This window comes from Arachis ipaensis, chromosome B8, assembly GCF_059453495.1.
Source record: "Arachis ipaensis isolate K30076 ecotype BB chromosome B8, ASM5945349v1, whole genome shotgun sequence".
Lineage (NCBI taxonomy): Eukaryota > Viridiplantae > Streptophyta > Magnoliopsida > Fabales > Fabaceae > Arachis > Arachis ipaensis.
In genome coordinates, this window is record NC_142443.1 from 34,288,617 (window position 1) to 34,312,561 (window position 23,945).

The 23,945-nt window shown below is 38.2% G+C and overlaps 1 non-coding gene across 1 annotated transcript; it reads left to right on the top strand.

Annotated features, from left to right (window-relative positions):
- Positions 1-16,920: 16,920 nt before the first annotated feature.
- LOC148547661 (small nucleolar RNA R71) lies at positions 16,921-17,028 on the top strand. Its single transcript, XR_015898616.1, has one exon. It is a non-coding gene; the product is annotated as a small nucleolar RNA R71 (small nucleolar RNA).
- Positions 17,029-23,945: the final 6,917 nt, after the last annotated feature.

Genomic DNA, 23,945 nt, shown 5'->3' on the forward strand with positions numbered 1-23,945 from the left:
ATGTCCTCGGAAGCTGCTCTATCAACGTCGTTGGAAGCTTCTCTGTTCTACCACCGTAACCTAGACGCCTTCTCTGCTCTTTGCCGCAATAAGTTGTACTTGTTTTTCCACTATTTTTTTATTTTGTTAATGAATTATATGAATTGATGCAGAGTTCTTTATTTGGTTAATTATATGGATTGATACAGAGTTCTGTATGTAATAGCTGTTGTATGTAATTTAATTTTGGATTATTTGATTAATTAATTATTTGGTTAATTATATGTAATGCCTATAAGAACCAGAGTAACTACTTTAATAAAATAATAATTTAACTGCTCGGAATAGGTTCGAAAATATAGAAATGATATTTTGAAAATATAAAGGTGAAATTTGAATTCAACGAATTTTTCTGAGTGGAAAAATGTATCTTTTGCAAAAAATTTTCGTAAAAATACGTACCGGTGCTTAAGTCGGTAGTATCGGCTCTATTTTGTCTGGTACGGCGTATTGAAAAATATAAGATTTTGAAAATTTAATTATTATTTTGGAAAGACAAAAATAATTTAGAATTGAAAACCGGGCGCCAATTCTAAAAGTTTTGGCCCAAAATGGGCCATACGGGCTAAAAACGTTAACGGGTTAGACCAGGCCCAAGCCCAACATATATATTCACATTTAAGTGGCCAACCTAGCCACTTTCAGCCCAAACAAGAGAGGGGGGCGCTGGTTGTGAGAGAAGGGAGGAGAGAATGGTTACTATTCATCTTCTCCTTCAATCCCTTGTATCTTGAGCTACGGAGCTCCGATTGACGAGCCGTTTGCGGCCATATGAAGATCTCGCTGAGCTCTTCGTTTCTATCTAAACAAAGTGGTAAGATTTTTGAAATCCATGCTCTAGTTTCATCCCTAATAGATTCGTATTTTTAGGTTTTGTTTTTTAGTATATTTTGTAATTTTGGTTGTTTAGGGGTGATCTAGCATTCGAATATTATTGGGTTTTCCCCTAATATCGTTGGATAAGGTAAGTCTCTTCAATATCTTGTGGTTTGATATTTTGGGTTAGCCCTAGTGATGATTTTGTATATTGTATGATGTTAGATTGACGTTTGGTATTTGTTGGAGTGAGCTTCGTGATTTTGGAGCTTTGAGATTAAGCTTGGTGTTTTGAGTTGTGTGAGAATTGGCCAAGGTATGATTTTGGTTTCCGTTATGTAATATGTAATATTTCTAGACACTTAGGCTAGTGGACCTTAGAATAGGTTTTGAATTGTTGATGAATTATGATGTTAAATGATGATGTGGATGATTGATGATGTTGTTGTGGATTGAATGATGTTAAATTTGAGTAAATAGGATGATGAGTCGGTAAATGTTATTTATAATAGGTTAAATTAATGTATAAGTGTTTTGTTTGATGTTAGATTCATGGTTGTTGAGAATCGTGATATATGAGTATGAATTTCGGAGGAATTTGATGAGTTTGGTAATTTATGGATAATGATAGAAATTATGTTGAATTGAGAGGTTGGAAGGGGTTTTGAAAGTAGAATAGATTGAGAAGGGTTTGGTATGAGTTTAATGTTGTTTTGGTATGGTTGAAATATGATGGAATTGGTTTGGTTTTGAATGTTTTGGAAAAACTAGAGAATTGTCACTTTTGGTAAAAATCTATTTTTGGTGAATTTTGGTGGATCATAACTTGAGCCTCAGACCTTGAAATTGAATTATTTTTGTTTCAAATTAAAGATGATTTGAAGAGCTTTAAAATGATATCAAGTTTGAGGAAAGTGAAGTTTTGTAGAGGAAGTTATGAGCGTTTGAAGTTTGGTATAAAAATATGATTTCTGTAGCTTTAACATTTTTCTGAGACTGCTAAGGATTGTGTACACGACACTGTGCATGTGACACGAGCATTCTCCACTGCCTGGGGGTCTCATGTACGCAGGCACTAGCTTGCATATGCGAGAATGTGTTTTCAAGGTTTGCATACGCAAATTTTTAACATTCGACGCGAGCATTCCATTCGGGTTGGAACACCCGTGTACACAATCAAGATGCTGCATACGCGGACGCGCTTTTTTTCGACGTATGCGTACACACGGCAGGGGTGTGCGTACGCACAACCCTATTTTGCTAAAAATTAGTTTTTCTTCACTTTTAAGGATTCTCTAGCTTTTCAAACATCTTTAACTTCTCATTAAGGCTTGTGGCTAGTAATTAGACCCTACGACTAGTATAGATGGATATATGATTTGAGATTGGTAAATTTTTGTATGAGTTTAGAAGACGGAGATTTAGGTTTCTGAAGTTGTGGGTGAACTAACTAAGGAAAGGAATGCTGAACTTGATAGATATTGAACGATAGTGTGCCGAGCACTATATCCCTAGAATGTTGAGGTTGAGAGTTGAGAAAAGATTGAGAGGAGGAAATGGTGGTGACTGATGATGATTTGGGGTTGGTGGACTTGTTGGATGTTGAAAGTGTGCCAGACACTATATCCCTGGAATGAAAGTGTGCCAGGAACTATATCCTTGGAATGATAGTGTGTCGGACACTATATCCTCGGAGCATGCAAGTGTGCTAGACACTATATCCTCGGAATGATAGTATGTCGGACACTATATCCACGGAACAAAAGCGTGCCAGGCGCTATATCCTCGGACGTGGCAGAAAGGCGACATCCGAAAGGATGTGTCAGGTTGGCATTCATGGACTGACAAGTGATATCACGAGCCAATAGGACAGGAATTCATCATGTGCATTTCCTATATGTTTGCTTACTTTTCCTAATTGCATCTTTTGCCTAAATGTATAATATGCTTACTTGCTAGTTGTTTTACTTGCTGTACATGTATATTACTTGTGCTTTACTTGGTTGTATTATCTGTGTTTTCTATTGGGATTGAGGAGGCTTGGTAGGCGGTGGCGATGGGATCGCATGGAGGTTAGGCAGGTGAAGGCTGTTGGAGAGCGGTGTTATATTAGTTAGAAATCCCTTAAGTTAGATTACCCTGTTTACCTTTTAAGTTATTTATTTTGTTAAGCTTGAATATCTGTATCGATGTGAAGTTCTAGGATTGTCTTTGGCGTCCCAAAACATTACATCTTATATATTGGGCACTGTTACCATACTGAGAATCTCCAGTTCTCATACCAAATGTTGTTGTTTTTCAGATGCAGGTCGTAACTCACCTCGGTGAGTTGCGAGATGGTAACGGAGCGGAGGATCTTTTATCACCTTTTGTAGTTTAATTATTTTGATGTAGTTACTCTCTCATCCTTTGTATTTATATAACTTTGTTGCCTTAGATGCTTTATTTCTGAAAACTTTGAGAGATAGGTATTGCTATTTTAAACTTCAAAACTCTATTGTATTCAGTTTGACTAGCCAGCCTAAACTCCGCAGGTTGTGACTAGTCTTCTTTTTGTATATCATACTTATATATATCTTGTTTACTTTAATTATTACCTTGTGTATCCTGGAGCTATCTACAAGGTTATATATATTATGTCTTGTTCTGCTCGTACCTACGTATTTAGTTATTGTGTGTGGATGCTTCGCACTTTGTAATTCCTCTTTATGCAACTTTGAGGTTTTATTCCTTCATCGGGTTTCTAGTATTATTATTTTCTTCTGTATTTACTACCGTATGAGCTTTAGAATTGTCGTGACGCTTTGTTATCCTTCACTTTACGGCTAGAGATAAGGCTTAGGGTAACGGGGTGTTACAATGGCTGCTGTATCTAATTCAATGTTGGATTTTGAATTTTGCTAGAATTATTGTAATGGCTACTGTATGTATTATGTAATTATCTAAATTTTGCTGTATGTAATTCAATAATTTAGTAATGTGTAACAGCTGCTGACCTGCTGTATGTAATTTAATTTTGGATCCTGAATTTTGCTGTAATTAACTAATTGTTGTAATGGCTGTTGTATGTATTTCACTAGGTAGCTTGGATCTTGATCTTGGAATTTTAGTTGGTAGCTTGGAGCCCTATGTAAATTTTGCTAGATAAAGATCTTAAATGCAATGTGTAAAATTTGTACTTGACCATCAAAACTCTTGAAACAGTTCATGAAAACTTCTCTTGTCCATGATGCTACAATAGAAATATATATCCGTTTCAGTTTTGAGATTGTTAACTTCAATTATAATTTCATCAAACTTATTTGTGTTATATGTAACACCCTACCACACAGAATCTTATGCTTAAGTTATAAGACAAAGGTGGTGAGGTATTACGATCTCTAAAAGTAAAATTATATATATACCATAGTTTGAAGAAGTTTATAATTAGGAGCCTTTGAAGAAAAATTTAAAACAAAAGCCGTAATGCTCACGTAAATGGAAAACTTGCGTGTGAAGAAAACTAAGATTCATAAGTATAATAAATAGAAAGTAGGAATAAAGGGACAAAAGTACAAAATAACAAGCTCCTATCTCAGCCTGCGAAGCTAAGGCTGGCCGGAGAATATTTACATACTTATATACATAACCCGAAGGCCAAAATACATACATAAAACCCTAGTTCTCTATAAATCTCTAAGAGATACAAAAGTAAATTAAGTTGTCGGAGAGTTAAATACATAAGATTATATACAAATATACACCCAAATAACATCCCAGAAAACACTTTACTGCATAACTCTAGACGCCTACCGAGGAGCCTCTTGACCTGCATCCGAAATGCAACAACACAGTACGGGATGAGAACCGGAGGTTCTCAGCATGGTAAAGGTACCACGCACATAAGATATAAGGTCCTGGGAATGCCAGAGGCAATTATAGAATGCCGACACTCAGATTATATAACTTAATGGATTTAAAAAGGAAAGCCATAATCAAGGTGGTGCACTAAGGTTCTTGATCTTAAACAAATTCTAACTAAAACCCTTAACCATTTCCCCTTCCTCCACAATCCTCTAAAATCACCAGCAGAAAAACACAAACAAATAAGGCAGACAAAGCAAGCACAAGTACAAGTAATGCAAGTAGCAAGGATAGCAGGTAAGCAAGATAATCACATAGGCAAGCCCAATTAATTTACATTCAAACAAAGCACACATATGCATATGATGTATGTCTATCCTACTGGCCGTGAGCTCACGTGTCGGTTACTTTGCCAGAACCCGACACATCTGGTAGCTAACCCAGACATTGTTCTCTAGGTTGGGCATCTCTAGCAAGATCATAAACGAAGGAGAGTGCCTTTCCACATCGAAGGAGTGTGCCTTTCCACCTTCTCCTAGAGGATATACGAAGGAGAGTGTCTTTCCACATCGAAGGAGTGTGCTTTTCCGCCTTGCAACCAGAGAAGAATATGGGGAAAACAATACGAAGGAGAGTGCCTTTCCACTTTCCCCACACCCCTCTCTGAACTTCCATCCTCAACTTGCCATCCGAACACATTTTTAAGTTAACACGCAAGCAAGATCACACCTAGACCTTGCCATCTCAACCATTTCAGCCACAAATACATCTCGACCATTCCGGCCACACACAGTCATCCCCAATCTCATCATTAACATCTCAATTTAGTTACTCTACACCTTTCTTTACTTCCAAGTAACCTTCCTTTCCATAGCTTAATCTCATCACTACACTTAAAACTAATATTTAGGGGCCAAAAGAATGAAAATAGTGATTTAGATATTTGAAATGTAGCTTTAAATCACAAAACTTAATTACTGAAAACAGAGGGTTCGCGTACGCAAGCACCTTGCTTGCTTACGCAAGGGCTGATTTCTCCTTGCTCGCGTACACATCCCACTTGCCCGCGTACGCGAGATGCTCAACCCGTAGGGATTGGTCGCGTCGCGTGCAAGTGCTCGCATACGCAACCCTCGAAAGTCCTTTGATTGCGTACGCATGCACCACCTCGCGTACGCGAGATGCCCAACCTGTAGGGATTGGTCGCGTCGCGTGTGTGGCTCGCGTACGTGATGACGAGAAATCCATCCGCACAACTACCGGCAAGTATACTGGGTCACATGAAGTAATTCTTGCATAAATCCCTTAAAAATGCACATAATTAATAATGTTTGATTGAATCAAGACATGCATTCATTTCTCATCCAAATGCTTACTTATTGCCTAAGAAAGTGCATGAAACCAAATGTAAACTAATGAAAAAGGCTTGTGAAACTAGCCTAAGATGCCTAGGCATCACAACACCAAACTTAAATCTTGCTTGTCCCCAAACAAGCAGTAAAACATAAGAAGAATGAATGAAAATAGAGAGGAGTATAGGTCCTTATTGGAAGACAATTAATCTTGGTTCATGGGGTTTCATGCATGATATCTTTAAAGCTCAACAGTTATTGATTTTCAGGCCACAACATCCCTTTAAGCACTAACTCTGGTGTTTCTATGAAACCTTTTTATTCTTCAATCCTTGGTGCTTTTCTCTTTTCTTAGAAACTTATTCTTTATTGAGCTTAGTGTTCTGTGTTGAGGTAGCTATTTATGGTAAGCTTTCAATGAACACTCCCGACCTAGTTGGCTCAAGGTGTTAGGTGATAAAGCACCCCTCAGACTTACTAACTCAAGCCTCTCCTCAACACATACACACCACAGGCACTTGGCTTGCATTTCAACCTAAAGACATTGATGCCTAGCACCTCTTTGGGTTACTAAATGCTTTGTAGTTTGGTTGCTCTTGATAGTGGACTTTTGGTTGATAATCCCAGGTTAGTTAACCCAAGTTACCAAGTGTTAAAACACTCCTTAGAACCTAATAATCCAAGCAGATCCTAGTACAAAAGCACCATAGACATATATCTTAGGGTTCAAGCTATTGGTGCCTAGCTTATTCCTTGCTTCTTTCTTTCTATTGCCAACGTTGGTGCTGGCCGTTAGTGGCTTAACTTTGCCACCAACGTTGGCTTTTCTTTCATTCTTTTTTGTTCTTTCTTTCTTCCAAGGATCTTTATTCACAAAGGTTTCATATTATGCACACTAAGTTCATGTTTAAAGAAGCACTATACCCTTTAACTTTATTAGTGAACTTGCTAAGTATTCAAGCATGCACCACCACTTAACCTTATTATATCTTCTACCAAAGATGGACTTTTACTCTTTCTCTATTTCACAATATTCTCTTTTATTCAAGCAAAGGGGAACAAAGCATACATTCAAGCAAGATGGAAATAAAATAATCACTTAGACTAGCAAGCTAAAATGACATGAAAGAAAGAAAACAGAATGTAAATGACTTAAACAAAAGTTAAACTCATAAACTAAAAGAAATTGGAAGCATGTTCTTCCTTATTAAATTTGATGAGCAAAGAGTAGCACCACCTTTTACTCTTTAGCTTGCTTTCCTTTCTTCTTCTTCTCTCCTTCTTGGTCTCCTTCTTGCTTACTACTTGCATTTCCTTTTTCTTTTAGCTTCTTCCAAAACCCAGCATCCTCCATATTTTTTCTTAGTGTGGCTTCATTGCGTTGAGCTCTTTCTACTTCTCTTGACTCTAACTTTTCACTAATGTCCTCATACTTTGGTATTCCTGGGTTCACTTGAGGCATAAAACCAACCAAATAATTAAGCCTAGCTTGAGCACTCATGTCGTACTCAACCTTGTCTAGATGCCTCCCTTCGTTGAGAACCCTATACTCATGAAAAGTGTTCATGTGGACATTTTGGTGTTGATTGAGCTCTTGAATGCACCTTTTTTGATGGACTTGTTTTTCATCTACTTGATGGATGGACTTAATTAATTGGGAGTAATTTTCTCTTTCCTGCTCCATGAGTTGCATATGTAGCTCCCTTTGTTGGTCCATCATTTGGGATTGGAATCCCCTTTGCTGGTCCATGAGTTGGAGTTGAAAGTTTCTTTGTTGCTCTTGATTCTCTAAGTATTGTCTAGATAGGCTATCAATGGCCTCTTGGATTTGGCTCATGTCTACAGTGGCTGGTGCTGGAGCTTGTTGTTCCTCTTGTTGCTCCCTTTCTTAGTGTTCCTCTACTTGTTGTTTCTCCCTCCTTCTCCTCCTTTGCGGCCCTCTTTGGCTTTGGCCAGCAGTGACATATGACATTCTTTGAGGAGTGATTGGCTTGTCCGGGTGTAACCAATCGGGTCTACATCCTCAAACACCACCTTAGCTTTCTTGCATAGGCAAAAGATGGTGCTCGGATAGTGGATCCAAGAGTCAGGGTCGTTTTTCTTTAATATCTCTTGAATGCCCCTTGCTATAAGTTCATGGACTCTTATTTCTCCTCCTGTCATAATGCAATGCACCATGGTGGCTCTCTTGATATTGACCTTTGAAGTGTTTACACTAGGTAGGATGGATCTCCTCACAATTTTATACCATCCTTTGACTTCCGGGATGATGTCTCCTCTTCTAAGAAACCTTGGCATTCTATTGGAATCCCTCACCCAGTCAGCCCCAGTTACACAAATATCACTAGTAATTAGCTCACAATCAGGGTCGCCACCCACTCTTTCATGATAACTAGCCTCTTCAAAAGGTGTTGTTCTAAGGCCAAGAACCTTCATGATGGCCTTTGGACTGAAATCAACTTCTACACCGTTTACATAGCTCTTGTAAGAGGTGTCAATGCTTGTGTCTTGCCTCACCGTGTTGGCATAGAATTTCCTCACAAGATTTGTATTTATTCTTGTGATCGGATTAGTGAGGAGCTCCCATCTTCTTCTTTTAATCTTCTCTTTAATTTCTTGGCACTCATCCTCAGGAAGTTGGAATGGTATCTCTGGCAATATTCCTTTAGGTCTCATCCACTCAAGTTATATCTCATGGAATACCGACTTGAACTTCCAATTATCAAAGGAAATTTCTTCAACAGGATCCTTTCCCTTTCTCCTTTTAGGACTTGATGAGGCTGCCATTGATTGCTTTGAATAAACCGAATAGAAGAGAAAGAGAGGATGGGGAAGAGTGGCTAGTGTAGCTTGTGCAAGGGTAAAATGAGAGTGTGGCTTGAGGATGAAGGTAAATGATTAGTTAAGTGAAAACAAGGGTGGGTTGAACAAAGAAGAACATATGGGTATGACTTGGAGTTGAAGGAATATAAGAAATGAAGTATGGATGCAAGCAAGTGTAGTTTTGAGTGTGAAGTCCGAACCAAATAAAGGCTATTTATAAAGAAAATGGTGAAGAAATGAATGGTGGGGATGCATTTGGTATGGTGGAAATGGAGGGTGTGCATGTAAGATTGAATGAAGACAAGGATTGCTTCTTTATTAGGTTGGTAGGTTTGGTCATCAAGGTGTTCTTATGACACACCTAACCAACCAATGTGTGCAAGGTTGTGCTTCCCAATGAGCAACTTCCAAGGATATGTGACTTGCTTTTGCTCTAGAATAGCCGAGCCTCTCCTTGACTTGTCTTCTCCATCAATCTCCTCCTCCATATGCCTATTCACCACAACAAAATAAAAATTGAATCAACTTAAATGGCAGCAAAATGAAAAGCATTAACCAACTTTTGAATTCTTGAAAATTTTGACTAGATGTTCCTCATGAATCAACAATGTGACTCCTTGTAGGTGTGTATGTGACATATGTGAACACCAAACTTAGTGTTTCGTCATGTGGTACAAGGGAATAGATTCAATTCCTAGGATGTATATATTATGATCCTTATGCATCATCCTAGGTGCCTTGCACACCAAACTTGTTATCCACCATATGTTTCATACAACAATTCAATTAAGTCCTTGTAACTTTTTTATTCAATCATCATGAGGGCTACTTTATTTTCTACTTTCAAAACACAAACCCAAAAAGGATGCAGAGCATGGTTTAACTCTCATGAGATTCAAGACTTAAAACAAATTTGATTCTCATCATTTATACTCATAGCATATGTAGAACACCAAACTTAATGTTTGGCTATATACTTCAAGAAAATGCTTGAGTACATATCCTAAGATGTCTATATGGTCATTATGTTTGAAATCATCTTAGGGTGCCTCTAGGCACACCAAACTTAGAAGTTAATCATATGCTTCATGAAAAATGCCAAATGCAGCTGTTAAATTTGTTTGTGAAAGGCTGAATTCATGCTAGAAAACCATTGAGTATTAGCACTAAAGTAGTAAATGAAAATGCTAAACATGGGCTGCCTCCCATGGAGCGCTCTTTTATTGTCACTAGCTTGACATTAGTTCTTTGTTAGGGTGGCTGATGATCATAATGTCTCATCTTGTCTCCTCTTACTGTAAGCCTCCTTCCTATGTTTTGATTGATAATTTCTATATGCTCCAGTGAAAGAATCTTGCTGACAGTGTAGTATTGGTGCTCGAAATTGTGATTCAGACTTAAATTGTTATTCGAAATTGATTCCCTGGCAATGGCTCCAAAAACGTGTGCACAATACCATGGTCCAAACATAACTTCACAACTTCGCGCAACTAACTAGCAAGTGCACTGGGTCGTCCAAGTAATAAAACCTTACGTGAGTAAGGGTCGATCCCACGGAGATTGTCGGCTTGAAGCAAGCTATGGTCACCTTGTAAATCTCAGTCAGGCGGATATTAAATGGTTATGGAGTTTTCGAATAATAATAATAAATAAACAGAAAATAAAGATAGAAATACTTATGTAATTCATTGGTGAGAATTTCAGATAAGTGTATAGAGATGCTTTCATTCCTCTGAACTTCTGCTTTCCTGCTGTCTTCATCCAATCATTCTTACTCCTTTCCATGGCAAGCTTTCTGTAAGGCATCACCGTTGTCAATGGCTACATCCCATCCTCTCTGTGAAAAAGGTCCAAATGCTCTGTCACGGCACGGCTAATCATCTGGAGGTTCTCGATCATACTGGAATAGGATTCACCCTCCTTTTGCGTCTATCACTACGCCCAGCACTCGCGAGTTTGAAGTTCGTCACAGCCATCCCTTCCCAGATCCTACTCGGAATACCACAGACAAGGTTTACACTTTTTGGATCTCAGGAATGGCCATCCATGGGTTCTAACTTATACCACGAAGATTCTAATATCTCAGACTCGGTCCTCTGTATTAGATATCTAAGAGATACTCATTCTAGCTTGTTTGCATGTAGAACGGAAGTGTTTGTCAGGCACGCGTTCATAAGTGAGAATGATGATGAGCGTCACATAATCATCACATTCATCATGTTCTTGGGTGCGAATGGATATATTAGAAGCGGAATAAGTTGAATTGAATATAAAACAGTAGTACTTTGCATTAAATCATGAGGAACAGCAGAGCTCCACACCTTAATCTATGGAGTGCAGAAACTCTACCGTTGAAAATACATAAGTGATGAAGGTCCAGGCTTGGCCGAATAGCCAGCCCCCAAACATGATCAATATGATCCAAAGTTGAACTCAAAATCATATGATAGTAAAAAGTCCTATTTATACTAAACTAGTCACTAGGGTTTACAGAAGTACGTAATTGATGCAGAAATCCACTTCCGGGGCCCACTTGGTGTGTGCTTGGGCTGAGCTTGAAGTTTACACGTACAGAGGCTTCTTTTGGAGTTGAACGCCAAGTTGTAACGTGTTTTTGGCATTCAACTCTGGTTCGTGACGTGTTTCTGGCATTTAACTCCAGACTGCAGCATAAAACTGGCGTTCAACGCCCTTTTGCGTCATCTAAACTCGGCCAAAGTATGAACTATTATATATTTCTGGAAAGCCCTGGATGTCTAATTTCCAACGCAATTGGAAGCGCGCCATTTTGAGTTCTGTAGCTCCAGAAAATCCACTTTGAGTGTAGGGAGGTCAGAATCCAACAACATCAGCAGTCCTTTTGCTACCTCTGAATCTGATTTTTGCTCAAGTCCCTCAATTTCAGCCAGAAAATACCTGAAATCACAGAAAAACACACAAACTCATAGTAAAGTCCAGAAATGTGAATTTAACATAAAAACTAATAAAAACATCCCTAAAAGTAACTAGATTCTACTAAAAATATACTAAAAACAATGCCAAAAAGCGTATAAATTATCCGCTCATCACAACACCAAACTTAAATTGTTGCTTGTCCCCAAGCAACTGAAAATCAAATAGGATAAAAAGAAGAGAATATACTATAAATTTCAAACTATCGATGAAACATAGCTCCAATCAGATGAGCGGGACTTGTAGCTTTTTGCCTCTTGAATAGTTTTGGCATCTCACTTTATCCATTAAGGTTCAGAATGATTGGCATCTATAGGAACTCAGAGTTCAGATAGTGTTATTGATTCTCCTAGTTCAGTATGTTGATTTTTGAACACAGCTACTTTATGAGTCTTGGCCATGGCCCTAAGCACTTTGTTTTCCAGTATTACCACCGGATACATAAATACCACAGATACATAATTGGGTGAACCTTTTCAGATTGTGACTCAGCTTTGCTAAAGTCCCCAATTAGAGGTGTCCAGGGTTCTTAAGCACACTCTTTTTTTTTGCTTTGGACCTTGACTTTAACCGCTCAGTCTCAAGTTTTCACTTGACACCTTCACGCCACAAGCACAAGGTTAGGGACAGCTTGGTTTAGCCGCTTAGGCCAGGATTTTATTCCTTTAGGCCCTCCTATCCACTGATGCTCAAAGCCTTGGGATCCTTTTTATTACCCTTGCCTTTTGGTTTTAAGGGCTACTGGCTTTTTTCTCTTGCCTTTTGGTTTTAAGAGCTTTTGACTTTTTCTGCTTGCTTTTTCTCTCTTTTTTTTCTATATATTTTTTTTTTCGCTATTTTTTTTTCTGCAAGCTTTGTATTCCCTACTTTTTCTTGCTTCAAGAATCATTTTTATGATTTTTCAGATTATTAAATAACATGTCTCCTTGTCATCATTCTTTCAAGAGCCAACATATTTAACATTCATAAACAACAACTTCAAAAGACATATGCACTGTTCAAGCATTCATTCAGAAAACAAAAAGTATTGTTTCCACATCAATATAATACAACTAAGTTCAAGGATGAATTCGAAACTCATGTACTTCTTGTTCTTTTGAATTAAAAACATTTTTCATTTAAGAGAGGTGATGGATTCATAGGACATTCATAACTTTAAGACAAAGTTACTAAATACTAATGATCATGTAATAAGACACTAACATAGATAAGCACTTAACATAAAGAAAACGAAAAACAGAAAATTTGAGAACAAGGAATGAGTCTACCTTAGTGATGGTGGCGTTTTCTTCTTGAGGAACCAATGATGTCCTTGAGCTCTTCTATGTCTCTTCCTTGTCTTTGTTGCTCCTCCCTCATAGCTCTTTGATCTTCTCTAATTTCATGGAGGATGATTGAGTGCTCTTGATGTTCCACCCTTAGTTGTCCCATGTTGGAACTCAGTTCTCCTAGGGAGGTGTTGATTTGCTCCCAAAAGTTCTGTAGAGGAAAGTGCATCCCTTGAGGCATCTCAGGGATTTCTTGGTGATGAGCTTCTTCATGCGTCTCTTGAGATCCATGAATAGGCTCTCTTGTTTGCTCCATCCTTTTCTTAGTGATGGGCTCGTCCTCATCAATGAGGATATCTCCCTCTATGTCAATCCCAGCCGAATTGCATAGATGGCAAATGAGGTGAGGAAAAGCTAACCTTGCCATAGTGGAGGACTTGTCAGCCACCTTTTAGAGTTCTTGAGGTATAATCTCATGAACCTCCACCTCTTCTCCAATCATGATGCTATGGATCATGATGGCCCGGTCTATAGTAACTTCAGACCGGTTGCTAGTGGGAATGATTGAGCATTGAATGAACTCCAACCATCCTCTAGCTACAGGCTTAAGGTCAAGCCTTCTTAGCTGAACCGGCTTGCCTTTTGAGTCAATCTTCCATTGAGCTCCTTCCACACATATGTCCATGAGGACTTGGTCCAACCTTTGATCAAAGTTGACTCTCCTTGTGTAGGGGTGTGCGTTCTCTTCCATCATTGGCAAGTTGAACGCCAACCTCACATTTTCCGGACTAAAATCTAAGTATTTCCCCCGAACCATGGTGAGATAATTCTTTGGGTTCGGGTTCTTACTTTGATCATGGTTCCTAGTGATCCATGCATTAGCATAGAACTCTTGAACCATTAGAATTCCGACTTGTTGGATGGGGTTTGTTAGAACTTCCCAACCTCTTCTTTGGATTTCATGTCGGATTTCTGGATACTCATTTCTCTTGAGTTTGAAAGGGACCTCGGGGATCACCTTCTTCTTGGCCACAACATCATAGAAGTGGTCTTGATGGGCTTTGGAGATGAATCTTTCCATCTCCCATGACTCGGAGGTGGAAGCTTTTGTCTTCCCTTTCTCTTTTCTAGAGGATTCTTCGGTCTTAGGTGCCATCAATGGTAATGGAAAAACAAAAAACTTATGCTTTTACCACACCAAACTTAGAAAATTGCTCGCCCTCGAGCAAGAGAAGAAAGAAAAGATGAAGAAGAAGAAGAAATGGAGGAGAGGGAGAGAGGGTTGTATTTCGGCCAAGAAGGGGAAGATAGGGTTGTGAGGTGTGAAAATGAAGAAGAATGGAGAGGTTTATATAGTGGAGGGAAAGGGGTTAAGGTTCGGCCATGTGGGGAGGGTTTGGGTGGAAAAGTGATTTTGAATTTTGAAGGTAGGTGGGCTTTATGAGGTAGGTTTATGGGGAAGAGTGGATGGATGTGAGTGGTGAAGGGGTAGTAGGGAAGAGAGCTTGAGGTGATTGGTGAAGGGTTTTGGGGAAGGGTGTTTATTGGGAAGAGAGGATGAACATTGAGAAGATGGAAGAATATGAGTGGAGGTAGGTGGGGATTCTGTGGGGCCCACAGATGCTGAGATGATCCTGTGGGGTCCACAAATCCTGAGGTATCAAGGAATTACATCCCTACACCAGTTAGGCATGTAAAATGCCTTTGCATGCAATTCTGGCATTTAAACGCCGAATTGATGCTTGTTCTGGGCGTTCAGCGCCCAGATGCAGCATGTTTCTGGCATTGAACGCCAGTTCTATGCTTGTTTTTGGCATTCAGCGCCAGCTTTCCTCAGTGTGCATTCCTGGCGTCTGAACGCCAGGATGCTGCTTGTTTTGGGCATTCAACGCCAGATGCTCCTTACTGGCGTTTAAACGCCAGTAAGCTCTTCCTCCAGGGTGTGATTTTTCTTCTGCTGTTTTTTATTCTGTTTTTGATTTTTCTATTTATTTTGTGACTCCACATGATCATGAACCTAATAAAACATGAAAGAATAATAAAATAAAAATAAAATTAGATAAATAAAAATTGGGTTGCCTCCCAACAAGCGCTTCTTTAATGTCAATAGCTTGACAGTGGACTTTCATGGAGCCACACAGGTGATCAGGTCAATTTTATAGACTCCCAACACCAAACTTAGAGTTTGGATATGGGAGTTCAACACCAAACTTAGAGTTTGGCTGAGGCCTCCCAACACCAAACTTAGAGTTTGACTGTGGGGGCTTTAGTTGACTCTGTACTGAGAGAAGCTTACTATGCCTCTTTTCCATGTTTACAGAAGGATGACCTTGAGTTTTAAACACAAGGAAGTCCTCATTCAATTGAAGGACTAGTTCACCTCTGTCAACATCAATCACAGCTCTTGCTGTGGCTAGGAAGGGTCTTCCAAGAATGATGGATTCATCCTCATCCTTCCCAGTATCCAGGATTATGAAATCATCAGGGATGTAAAGGCCTTCAACCTTTAATAACACATCCTCTACTTGTCCATAAGCCTCTTTTCTTGAGTTGTCTGCCATCTCTAATGAGATTCTGGCAGCTTGTACCTTAAAGATTCCCAGTTTTTCCATTACAGAGAGTGGCATGAGGTTTATTCCTGACCCAAGGTCACATAGAGCCTTCTCAAAGGTTATGGTGCCTATGGTACAAGGTATTAGAAACTTTCCAGGATCCTATTTCTTCTGAGGCAATCTCAGTTGATCCAATGCATTTAGTTCATTGGTGAACAAGGGAGGTTCATCTCCCCAAGTTTCATTACCAAATAAATCGGCATTCAGCTTCATGATTGCACCAAGGAACTTGGCAACTTGCTCTTCAGTAACATCTTCATTCTCTTCAGAAGAAGAATATTCTTCAGAGCTCGTGAATGGCATAAGGAGGTTCAATGGAATCTCTATGGTCTCTAGATGAGTCTCAGATTCCTTTGGTTCCTCAGAGGGAAACTCCTTATTGATCACTGGACGTCCCAGGAGGTCTTCCTCCTTGGGATTCACGTCCTCCCCTTCTTTTATGGTTTCGGCCATGATGGTTATTTCAGTGGCCTTGCACTCTCCTTTTGGATTTTTTTCTGTATTGCTTGGGAGAGTACTAGGAGGAGTTTCAGTGATATTCTTACTCAGCTGGCCCACTTGTGCCTCCAAATTTCTAATGGAAGACCTTGTTTCATTCATGAAACTCAGAGTGGCCTTAGATAGATCAGAGACTAAATTTGCTAAGCTAGATGGATTCTGCTCAGAATTCTCTGTCTGTTGCTGAATGGATGATGGAAAAGGTTTACTATTGTTAAACCTGTTTCTTCCACCATTATTAAAGCCTTGTTGAGGCTTTTGTTGATCCTTCCATGAGAAATTTGGGTGATTTCTCCATGAGGGGTTATAGGTGTTCCCATAGGGTTCACCCATGTAATTCACCTCTGCTATTGCAGGGTTCTCAAGATCATAAGCTTCTTCTTCAGAAGATGCCTCTTGAGTACTGTTGGATGCAGCTTGCATTCCATTCAGACTCTGAGAAATCATATTGACTTGCTGAGTCAATATTTTATTCTGGGCCAATATGGCATTCAAAGTATCAATTTCAAGAACTCCCTTCTTCTGAGGCGTCCCATTACTCACATGATTTCTTTCAGAAGTGTACATGAACTGGTTATTAGCAACCATGTCAATGAGTTCTTGAGCTTCTGCAGGCGTTTTCTTTAGGTGAATGGATCCACCTGCAGAAGTATCCAATGACATCTTAGCTAGTTCAGACAGACCATCATAGAATATATCCAGGATGGTCCATTCTGAAAGCATGTCAGAAGGACACTTTTTAGTCAGTTCCTTGTATCTCTCCCAAGCTTCATAGAGGGATTCATCTTCTTTCTGTCTAAAAGTTTGAACATCCACTCTAAGCTTACTCAGCTTTTGAGGAGGAAAGAACTTGGCTAAGAAAGCCGTGACCAGCTTATCCTAAGAGTTCAGGCTATCTTTGGGTTGAGAGTCTAATCACACTCTAGCTCTGTCTCTCACAGCAAACGGGAAAAGCATGAGCCTGTAGACTTCAGGATCTACTCCATTAGTCTTAACAGTATCGCATATCTACAAGAACTCAGTTAAGAACTGAAAAGGATCTTCAGATGGAAGTCCATGAAACTTGCAGTTCTGTTGCATCAGAGAAACTAGTTGAGGCTTAAGCTCAAAATTGTTTGCTCCAATGGCAGGAATGGAGATGCTTCTTCCATGTAAATTGGAATTAGGTGCAGTAAAGTCACCAAGCATCCTCCTTGCATTATTATTATTTTCGGCTGCCATCTCTTCTTCTTGTTCGAAAATTCCTGTAAGGTTGTCTCTGGATTGTTGTATTTTAACTTCTCTTAGTTTCCTTTTTAGAGTCTTTTCAGGTTCAGGATCTGCTTCAACAAGAATGTTCTTGTCCTTGCTCCTGCTCATATGACAAAGAAGGGAATAACAAAGAAAATATGGAATCCTCTATGTCACAGTATAGAGATTCCTTTGTGTGAGTAGAAGAAAAAAAGAATGTAATGTAAAGAAAGAGAAGGGAGGAGGATCCAAACACAAGGGTGAGGGGAGCAGAGATATGAGATGAGGAGAAGTGTTAGTAAATAAATAAATAAATAGAAGGAGATAAGAGAGAGGGAATTTCGAAAATTAATTTTGAAAAAGAGTTAATGATTTTCGAAAATTAATTAAAATAAAAATTAAAATTTAAAGTTAAATTTCAAAAATAAAAATAAAAAATATTTTTAAAATTAAACTTAGAATTCAAAAATTAAATTAAATTTAAAATCAAAACTAATTAGTTAATTAAAAAGGAATTTTGAAAAAGATGGAAGGGATTTTCGAAAATTCAAGGTAAAGAGTTAGTTGGGCAGTTATACTAAAGATAAGAAAATAAAAAGTCAAGTGGTTAATGGAAAGAGATTTTTTTTGAAAATCAAATTTTGAAAAGATAAGATTGAAATTTGAAAAAGATATGATTGAAACAAAAAGATAAGATTGATTGAAAAAGATTTGAAAATCAATTTGAAAAAGATAAGAAGTTAGAAAGGATATTTGAAAAAGATATGATATGAAAAGGTATGATTAAAAAAGATATGATTTTGAAAAAGATAAGATAAAAAGATATTTTTGAAAAGATATGATTGAAATTAGTTTTGAAAAAGATTTGATTTTTAAAATCACAACTAATGACTTGATTCACAAGAAATCACAAGATATGACTCTAGAACTCAAAGTTTGAATCTTTCTTAACAAGTAAGTAACAAACTTGAAATTTTTGAACCAAAACATTAATTGTTGATGATATTTTCGAAAATATGATATAAAATTAAGAAAAAGATTTTTGAAAAATATTTTTAGAATTTTCGAAAATAAATAAAAAAAATGAAAAAGATTTGATTTTTGAAAAAGATTTTGAAAAGATAAGATTTTTAAATTGAAAATTTGATTTGACTCATAAGAAACAACTAAATTTTAAAAAGTTTTGAAAAAGTCAACTCAAATTTTCAAAATTTATGAGAGAAAAAAGGAAAGATATTTTTTTGATTTTTAAATTTTTAATGATGAAAGAGAAAAACAAAAAAAATGACTCACAACATGAAAATTATGAATCAAAACACATGATGCATGCAAGAACACTATGAATGTCAAGATGAACACCAAGAACACTTTGAATGTCAAGATGAACACCAAAAACTTATTTTTGAAAAATTTTCAAGAAAAGAAAACATGCAAGATACCAAACTTAAAAATTTTTAATATTCTTTAGACATTAACAAATTGAGAATGCATATGAAAAACAAGAAAAGACACAAAACAAGAAAATATGAAGATCAAACAAGAAGACTTACCAAGAACAACTTGAAGATCATGAAGAACACTATGAATGCATGAATTTTCGAAAAATGCAAAAATTTTTAGAAAAAAATGCAACTGACACCAAACTTAAAAATTTGACTCAAGAATTAAACAAGAAACACAAAATATTTTTGATTTTATGATTTTATGAAATTTTTTGGTATTTTTTTCGAAAATTATTTGAAAAAGAAAAATAAGGATTTCAAAATTTTTAATATGAATTCCAGGAATCTTGTACTCTTAGTCAAAAGCTTCAGTCCAGGAATTAGACATGGCTCACTAGCCAGCCAAGCTTTCATTGAAAGCTCCGGTCCAAAACACTAGACATGACCAATGGCCAGCCAAGCTTTAGTATGCTATTACATGCATTGAAGTGATTAGTTGAATCCTCAGTCCAAAAGAATTTAGACATGGCTTTACAGCCAGCCAGGATTCAACAAATCATCATGAAACACTAGAATTCATTCTTAAAAATTCTGAAGAAAAATATAATTTTTTGAAAATTTTTTTTTGAAAATAAAATAAAAAATAAAAAGCTTAAAATTAAAATAAAATTACCTAATCTGAGCAACAAGATGAACCGTCAGTTGTCCAAACTCGAACAATCCCCGGCAACGGCGCCAAAAACTTGGTGCTCGAAATTGTGATTCAGACTTAAATTGTTGTTCGAAATTGATTCCCTGGCAATGGCTCCAAAAACGTGTGCACAATACCATGGTCCAAACATAACTTCACAACTTCGCGCAAGTAACCAGCAAGTGCACTGGGTCGTCCAAGTAATAAAACCTTACGTGAGTAAGGGTCGATCCCACGGAGATTGTCGGCTTGAAGCAAGCTATGGTCACCTTGTAAATCTCAGTCAGGCGGATATTAAATGGTTATGGAGTTTTCGAATAATAATAATAAATAAACAGAAAATAAAGATAGAAATAATTATGTAATTCATTGGTGAGAATTTCAGATAAGTGTATAGAGATGCTTTCGTTCCTCTGAACCTCTGCTTTCCTGCTGTCTTCATCCAATCATTCTTACTCCTTTCCATGGCAAGCTTTCTGTAAGGCATCACCGTTGTCAATGGCTACATCCCATCCTCTCTGTGAAAAAGGTCCAAATGCTCTGTCACGGCACGGCTAATTGGTGCACGAATTGTGAATCACACTTTTCACAATTCGTACCACTAACCAGCAAGTGAGTAAGGGTCGAATCCCACGGAGATTGTTGGTTTGAAGCAATCTCTGGTTATCTTGTAAATCTCAGTTAGGAGGTCAATTATAATTATCAGTTGACTTGCAAATGAACAAGGGAACATAAAATAAATACTTGGTATGCAGTAATGGAGAATATGTTGGAGTTTTGGAGATGCTTTGTCTTCTGAATCTCTGCTTTCTCCCTGTCTTCTTCTTCACGCACGCAAGGTTCCTCCTATGGCAAGCTGTGTGTTGGTGGATCACCGTTGTCAATGGCTACCATCCGTCCTCTCAGTGAAAAAGGTCCAGGTGCGCTGTCACCGCACGGCTAATCATCTGTCGGTTCTCGATCATGTCAGAATAGGATCCATTGATCCTTTTGCGTCTGTCACTACGCCCAACACTCGCGAGTTTGAAGCTCATCACAGTCATTCAATCCCTGAATCCTACTCGGAATACCACAGACAAGGTTTAGACTTTCCGGATTCTCAAGAATGCTGCCAATGGATTCTAGCTTATACCACGAAAATTCTGATTAAGGAATCCAAGAGATATTCATTCAATCGAAAGTAGAACAGAGGTGGTTGTCAGGCACGCGTTCATAGGTTGAGAATGGTGATGACTGTCATGGATCATCACATCCATCATATTGAAGTGCGAATGAACATCTTAGCTAGAAACAAGCGTGTTTGAATAGAAAACAGAAATAGTTGGATTAATTCATCGAAACACAGCAGAGCTCCTCACCCCCAACAATGGAGTTTAGAGACTCATGCCGTCAAAGAGTACAAAGTTCAGATCTAAAATGTCATGAGGTGCAAAATAAATCTCTAAAAGTTGTTGAAATACTAAACTAGTAACCTAGGTTTACAGAAAATGAGTAAACTATGATAGATAGTGCAGAAATCCACTTCTGGGGCCCACTTGGTGTGTGCTGGGGCTGAGACTTAAGCTTTTCACGTGCCTGGGCTGTTTTGGGCGTTCGATGCCAGGTTGTAACCTATTTCTGGCGTTGAACTCCAACTTGTAACTTGTTTCTGGCGCTGGACGCCAGACTGCAACATGGAACTGGCGTTGAACGCCAGTTTACGTTGTCTATCCTTGAGCAAAGTATGGACTATTATATATTGCTGGAAAGCCCTGGATGTCTACTTTCCAACGCAATTGAGAGCGCCATTTGGAGTTTTGTAGCTCCAGAAAATCCACTTTGAGTGCAGGGAGGTCAGAATCCAACAGCATCAGCAGTCCTTTTTTCAGCCTGAATCAGATTTTTGTTCAGCTCCCTCAATTTCAGCCAGAAAATACCTGAAATCACAGAAAAATACAAAAACTCATAGTAAAGTCCAGAAATCTGATTTTTAATTAAAAACTAATAAAAATATACTAAAAACCAACTAAATCATACTAAAAACTAAGTAAAAACAATGCCAAAAAGCGTATAAATTATCCGCTCATCACAACACCAAACTTAAATTGTTGCTTGTCCCCAGGCAACTAAAAACAAAGTAGGATAAAAAGAAGAGAATATACAATGAATTCCAAAAACATCTATGAAGATCAGTGTTAATTAGATGAGCGGGGCTATTAGCTTTTTGCTTCTGAACAGTTTTGGCATCTCACTTTATCCTTTAAAGTTCAGAATGATTGGCATCTATAGGAACTCAGAATTTAGATAGTGTTATTGATTCTCCTAGTTCAGTATGTTGATTCTTAAACACAGCTACTTTATGAGTCTTGGCCGTGGCCCTAAGCACTTTGTTTTCCAGTATTACCACCGGATACATAAATGCCACAGACACATAACTGGGTGCACCTTTTCAGATTGTGACTCAGCTTTGCTAGAGTCCCCAATTAGAGGTGTCCAGGGTTCTTAAGCACACTCTGTTTTTGCTTTGGACCTCGACTTTAACCGCTCAGTCTCAAGTTTTCACTTGACACCTTCACGCCACAAGCACATGGTTAGGGACAGCTTGGTTTAGCCGCTTAGGCCAGGATTTTATTCCTTTAGGCCCTCTTATCCACTGATGCTCAAAGCCTTGGATCCTTTTTATTACCCTTGCCTTTTGGTTTTAAGGGCTATTGGCTTTTTGCTCTTGCCTTTTGGTTTAAAGAGCTTTTGGCTTTTTCTGCTTGCTTTTTTTTTTTCACATTTTTTTTGCAAGCTTTGTTCTTCACTGCTTTTTCTTGCTTCAAGAATCATTTTTTATGATTTTTCAGATTATCAAATAACATTTCTCCTTTTTCATCATTCTTTCAAGAGCCAACAATTTTAACATTCATAAACAACAAATTCAAAAGACATATGCACTGTTCAAGCATTCATTCAGAAAACAAAAAGTATTGCCACCACATCAAAATAATTAAACTATTTTAAAATTCGAAATTCATGTACTTCTTTTTCTTTTTCAGAAAACAATTTTCATTTAAGAAAGGTGATGGATTCATAGGACATTCATATCTTTAAGACATAGACACTTAGATACTAGTGATCATATAGTAAAGACACAAGCATAATTAAACATGAAGCATGGTAAACGAAAAATAGGAAATAAGAACAAGGAGATTAAGGAATGGGTCCACCTTAATGAGGGTGGCATCTTCCTCTTCTTGAAGAACCAATGGTGCTCTTGAGCTCCTCTATGTCTCTTCCTTGCCTTTGTTGCTCTTTCCTCATAGCTCTTTGATCTGCAGTCAATTACTCTACCACTGAATTATAGAAAAACAAAAGCAATGTTTTTACCACACCAAACTTAAAAGGTTTGCTCGTCCTCGAGCAAGAGGAGAAAGAAGTGGAGAAGATGGAAGTGTGTGAATGGGTGGGTTTGGGAGGGAAATGGTTTGAATTTGAATGGTGAGGTAGGTGGGAATCCTATGGGGTCCACAGATCCAGTGGGGTCAAGGATTTAGCATCCCTGCTCCAATTAGGCGTACAAAATGCCCTTACTGTGCAATTCTGGCGTTTAACGCCAGGCTGCTGCCTTTTTCTGGCGTTAAACGCCCAAATGTAGCCGGTTTCTGGCGTTTAACGCCAGACTGATGCTTGTTTCTGGCGTTAAACGCCAGCTTGGTGCTTGTTTCTGGCGTTAAACGCCAGACAGATGCTTGTTTCTGGCGTTTAGACGCCAGAATGATCTTCCTCTAGAGTGTGCTATTTTTCATGCTGTTTTTCATTCTGTTTTTGATTTTCCATTTGTTTTTGTGACTTTACATGATCATCAACCTAAAGAAAACATAAAATAGCAATGGAAAATAAATAGATATAATTAAATAACATTGGGTTGCCTCCCAACAAGCACTTCTTTAATGTCAATAGCTTGACAGTGAGCTCTCATGGAGCCTCACAGATAATCAGAGCAAGGTTGGAACCTCCCAACACCAAACTTAGAGTTTGAATGTAGGGGTTCAACACCAAACTTAGAGTTTGGTTGTGGCCTCCCAACACCAAACTTAGAGTTTGACTGTGGGGGCTTTGGTTGACTCTGCAGTGAGAGAAGCTTTTCATGCTTCCTCTCCATGGTTACAGAAAGAGAACCTTGTGTCTTATAGTTTGCAATGTCTACAAACCACAGAGCTTCCTGAATCGCAAACAATTGCTCATCCGGAAAGGTTTCAGAGATCTCAGTAGGAGGGAGGGATGCTCCTGCTACTGGTTCTATCCGGGACAGGTGATCAGCTACTTGATTCTCTGTCCCTTTTCTGTCTCTTATTTCTATATCAAACTCTTGCAGAAGCAACACCCATCTTATGAGCCTGGGCTTTGAATCCTGC